Genomic DNA, 6,000 nt, shown 5'->3' on the forward strand with positions numbered 1-6,000 from the left:
GTGAGTATTTCATGCAGTTTAGCCTCTGGCACTTTATGGATAGAAAAGCTTTAATGGGAAACCTGGATTGCTTTTTTATATGTTGTGCCTTCCTGATACATATTTCAGAGCTTTGTGAAGTAACTGGCAATTTGTTTAGTTTTCAAAGTGACCACAGCACAACTCTGCTATCTTATTTCTACAGTTGTGCAAGTGAATTGTTATGCTGGCAATTACTGTTATTTGAATTCTTTGCAAGATCTACAGCATTTATTCCAGGGAATTACAAGATTTTGGGCTGGGCCCTTCTTCAGGCTTCTGTATTACTAAGAATAAGAGTCAGTTGTTCTGATTTCTTACACCCTCATATTTCAAACCATGGGGAACTATGGATTAATGAAGCCAGTGCAATCAAGCAATGAATTCTGGAACAGCTGTGTGTATCTGTGATTGATACAGTACTTTTTATATGGCCCTATCCAATCACCTGGAAGTAACCTGATTTTTTTCTCTTTGTTTCAGTGCTCTCCAAGATTTCCTGATTTTTAGTCTCTTGGCAAGCTACCAGAGAAGTTCAATCTCCTGAAATAAGCTTCTCAGTCTGAACGTGGACCTCTTCGCTCCCAGCTATCACAGGGTCCTTATCTACTTCTTTACCTGCTTACTTTAGCCAGCTGGCCCCCTTTCCCATCTCTGATGGAAGACATGGAAAGGAATCCATTTTCACAAGAACTGCAGTTTTCCCAGGCTAGCAACATCGATATTTTTCTCTTCTAGCACTGTTATTTACAATACAGATAGAGGTAGACCAGCACATGGTTTTCACAGTCTGTCTTAAAGGCTGAGTACAGATAAGCAATTGTCTGTGTAATAAGGCTCAGAGTTATCCCCACTTAACTTTGCTTCCTGGCCAGAGCAGTATCTAACACATTTTCACTCTGCACAGCTAGTGCTGATTTTATAGTTGTATAACATTAATTACTCTAGATTCTGGGGAGAATGCAACATGTTCATGGAAGAGAAAGGGACCACATGCAAACCCATGTTTGTATTAGGATGTTCTATGCTGACAATGCCTGGAGTCTGACAGAATAATAGTGGGAAATACCTTACATGCTTGCTGTGGTCTTGCTTATCCCCAGGGGTCTGTTTATTGTCACAGACATCTTTTATGAAAAATCCTTTCCTTAGAATTTTTCCTCCTGAGAAGCTGAGAGGCCTCAGGAACAAAATGTAACCAATGGTTATCTGCTGCTGTGGAATGCAGCAGGTGCATCTGTGATTGGTCTCATGTGCTTGTTTCTAATTAATGGCCAATCACAGTCAGCTGGCTTGGAATCTCTGTCAGAGACAGAAGCTTTTGTTATCATACCTTCTTTTTCTATTCTTAGCTAGCCTTCTGATGAAATCCTTTCTTCTATTCTTTTAGTATAGTTTTAATATAATATATATAATAAAATAATAAATCAAGCCTTCTGAAACATGGAGTCAGATCCTTGTCTCTTCCCTCATCCTTGGACCCCTGTGAACACTGTCACAGTTTATGGCTGCTGTTAAAAGGGAGATATTGGGCTAGGAAGAGCTCTGGTCCAACCAAATGCTGCTCTTCTGTGTTTAGCATTCATGTCACAGAAGTCAATACCAGCATATATGCCATGCAACATAAGAAGGATTTTCAGCCTTTTTTATCAATGCAAAAGATTGCAGCCTCTGCAAAAGATTAAGGGCCTGAAATCTCTAAAGAAGCTCTTTGTATTCTATATTTGAAGCACATGTGTAAAGGGTGGATGCTTTCCACAAACCTTCCAGGTGGACAGAGCAGGATCTATGTTTGGGTGTTTCCTGTAAACTGTGGAGAAGCTTTTTGCTTTTCATAACTAGAGGGAGAACATGGGGCCTAATTTGGGCTGAGAATTACACAGTGAATGTCTTTCTGAGGGCCAGATTCAACTTCCATGTGCCATGAGACACTGAGCCTTGTTTGCCAGGAGGGGGGCCAAAGGGGCCTGGCTGGCTCCAGGCTTGTGGGTGGAGAACTGATGCAAAGTTAATGCTCAGGCCCATGAGCCAAAGCACTTAGAAAATTTCTGTATGTTTTATTTTATGTCTTTTTATAGCACCTTCTATTCACATTCCTCTGCACAGAACTGGCCCCAGTGATCAATCATGAGCCACCGAAATTAATAACAGGACTTTAGTCAACTTCAGCAAATATCATGACCAATGTTTATTCAAGTCTATGGCAGCTTAAATATCCACACTGCCAGGATAGATAATGTATCATTGCCATCCAATTTCATACACCAGTTTCAGGGACTCTTTCCTTACTCTCATAATTGTTCCTCTCATCTCCGTTTTCTTGCCACTGTTGTGCTCCCTTTCCAGAACACCAGTCTCAGCAGAATAACAGTGTCTGTGGCAATGCTAATCCCATCCCTGCCATCCAGTAAAGGAGCTTTGTAACTTTAAGTCACAGAGTTCAGTGTGTGTCTGCTCAGATTTTGTGTACAGTTTATTCTGTGTTCTTCTTTACCATAATGATTCACCTTCATGTCAATCCAATGCATTTAAAATCTGCCTCCAGCTAATGGGTTCGTGGTGCCAGGTCATTTTCTGACCTCAGAAAGCCCTGATACTTCATTTTCTAAGGGGAAAGTCGGTGTCATTGAACAAAATTACCAAGTCAGCCTCTTAAAAATGCATTTTTCAGTCTCTTCTGATTCCCTCCTAGCCCCCATCTCTCCAGTTGTTTTTTCACCACATAATGTGTGGAGAATGGTCTTGCTGAATCCCTGACATTATATCTTGTTCTCAAACAAGTATGTGGATATCTGTTAACTTATTAATTCTACAGCCATAATAAGAAAATAAAATTATCTCTGGCCAGAGAAGTCCAAAGAGTTGTATGAATTTGCCAAACCCAGAAAGGATTTCTTGGAAAAGTTCATTACAATCTACATCTTTCAACCTAAATTTATTGAAGCTAGCATTAGTCAAGACTGACCCTTTTCTTACCAGAATTTGTGAGAATCACAGTTGTGAGAATCTCACATTTTTGAGAATCACAGATTACATTGCTTTGCCAGGACAGCCCTGAGAATCCTCTACCCTGTTCAAACACCAGGCACTGAGGGCAGCTCCAGGCACGATGCTTGGGGCACCTTGTGCCATAACGTGTACCCCAGAAGCCCCTCATCCAAAAACTTGGTTTCCCATCTTGAACTTTGTGGCCTCGTGATACAATGTCCCACAGGGGAATAACCTCACCTTGAAGAGCCTTAAAGGAGGAATGGACAGCCCAAAATCAGGACTTGTACTTTATTCCTGACAAGAACATAAATACCTTGGTGTGTGAGGTGAATCACACTGGTCACAGGCAAGAAACAGACCCCATAGTCTGTCCCCAAGGAACAGCATTTGCATGACCATAAAGTACCCAAAATCTTGGAGAAACAGGGCTGTATTTTTTGGAGAGGGTGAGGAAGGGTGTGTACAGCTGGGCACTGGATGCGTGGGCACTGGTTCAGAGAGCTGGGGTTTGCTTGCTGCCACATGTTCAGCTTTGCAATATTTCAGCAAGTTTCAGGGGGTATTATCATCAGGATAACTGCACCTGAGGAAACTCCTGATGGAGGAGCTCTCTCATGCAGGCATCTGGAGAAAACAGTGCCAGACATCTCACGAGGATACCTGCACTGCCAGGCTGTGCTTCCCCAGCAGATCCTTGTCAGGAAAAGATCCCTTGCAGGGATGCCAGGCTGGGAAGGCAGGCTGGCTCTGTGCAGCAGAGGGGAATGCACACAAAGAGGGTGGCAAGAGCAGCCTCAAGCAGACAATGAGCTGGCTCAGGAGTGGGGAAGCTCCTTGGGGGTCCTGGCTCTTTTCCCTTTAGCCTGGCACTGTAGCATGTGGGAATGAAAGGTCAAGCTGTTGGCAGTAACAGAGATGGAAAGCCTGAGAAATCACTGATGTTGGGCTCTGAAAGGAATAGATTTTCTCTCCCACTAAAGACAGATCCTGTGTGAAATATGTGTACTCATGAATTTGAGTGTTATCTTTGTGCTAGTGACAAAATAGTGACAAAAAGGTGACAAAAAGGCCATGTAATATCTACTTCACCTGGCTCCCTCTCTCTGCTGGCAAAGGACCTTGGTTAGAATTTTGGGCAGGGGGGAGGTCTGGTCTTGGAGATGAGCTATAAAAATTGCCTGCCAGTGAAGGCAAGCTGGTGCAGGACCTGCCAGCTGGGAGGAGGGAGAGAGGGAGGGAGGGAAGGCTCCCTGTGTGCTGCTGCAGCCAGGCTGGTGTGAGACATGACTGGGCAGCCTGCATGGACTGTGTGGCTTCACAGAGAACATCCCACACACAGCTGCCAGGGTGTGATGTGACACTGGGTACATGCAGGTAATCTGGTCTTGCACATCCAGCTGCAGAGCAGCCTGGATGCACCATGAGCCAGAATCCAGGGACTGAGGCCACGCTCCTTGCCAAAGTATTCAAGCCATGTGCAGCCTCTGGCAGCCATGATGGCCAAAATGTGGGAGCAAAGGGGAGATCCCTGGAGAGAAAAGAGCTGTGAGCCCATGGGAGGAAAGTGCTGGCATAGCACCAGCCTGCTTCTGTGTCTGGTCCTAATGTTGTCAGCAGGACTCACTAGCTTGGGCGCAGTGCCACAGAAATGCTGCCTTTGGACCCAAGCTAGATTATACCTGGCCATTTCAGAGTGTTAGCAGAGGGAGTATGGTTCAGTTTGCTCCTTCCTGCACAGACATGTACTAAGGGGGTTGGAATAGAGTCACTTCTCTTGGTGGAATTTGCTCAGGAGATTGTTACGTTTTAATCACAGAAATCTACCAAATTATATTGATTAATGAGTGGTATACCTCACTTCTGACTGATATTTAATAGGGCTAGCCTCTTTAGCAAGTCCAAGGACATTGCCATTATTTTCAAGAAAAATCGAGTAAAAATTTCATTAATTTACCAAGAATCACACGAGGATGTGATTTACAGTGTGGCAGGTTCAATATCAGATGCTCTAGGCACATACTAAATGCCACACTGAACATGGGATTGACATCAAGCAGAACAGAGGTCAAGTAGTTATATAATATTGCTCCCTAAGAACAATGCAGCTCAGCAAGAATTCCACTTATTTTTAGTCTTTAGTCATCTGTTGCTTAATATTTAAAAAAAAAATTAATCTGCTAGCAATCCTCCAAAGAATAAAAATGCATTTATCTTATGGCAATTTAAGGCATATAATCCCATTAGAAGGGGAATGGATTAGTATAAAACACCAAAAGTTAATTTTTCAAGTTATGGTTTGAAAGGCAAATTGGCATCTAGATGTCTGGGGTAACTGAGTTTGGGTCTAAACAGAATTTCATCTGCAGTGTCTTACATTTGCAAACAACTCTGTGTTAGTACAAGCAAATTTGCTAATCCAGTGGGACTGTCCAGTCATACAATGGATCCAGCAGGAATTCAGGAAATGTGTTTCTGACTTAGAGGTTACATCAGACAACATGAGTAAGGATTCCAAATCCAGGAACTACAAGCATTGCCAGTGCTCCACTGAGAGACAGCTGAAATACAAGACTTCTGGTCCCAAAGGTGGTGCTCAATGAAATATATCAAATTCAGTAACATGGCAATTTTTTAGTGAAATGTTCCAGAAAGTGCATTGCAGTCAGGTTGTTTTTTTCCTTATATTACACACCCAGGAATTCTTCCTCACCATCTTCACAGTGAGCTCCTTGATAACCAGATTCATTCACTCATATGTTTATATGTTTTGATATACTTAACCCAGAGAGAAGCAATTCCACTAGAGGAAGGAGCAATGCCCTTCTGCAGCATCAGTGCTGATATACTTTTCTGGACAGGAAAACATTTTCTTCCCACTTTTTCTTCCTTTGGGAAGGATTTGAGGTAGACTCTTCTCCAAGAAGCTGAACTCCTAGGGGAAAAAACTAGAACCAAGAGGAACAAAGATGTGGCCCACCACAGAGCCCAATT

Source organism: Zonotrichia albicollis, chromosome 1 (genome assembly GCF_047830755.1).
Source record: "Zonotrichia albicollis isolate bZonAlb1 chromosome 1, bZonAlb1.hap1, whole genome shotgun sequence".
NCBI lineage: Eukaryota > Metazoa > Chordata > Aves > Passeriformes > Passerellidae > Zonotrichia > Zonotrichia albicollis.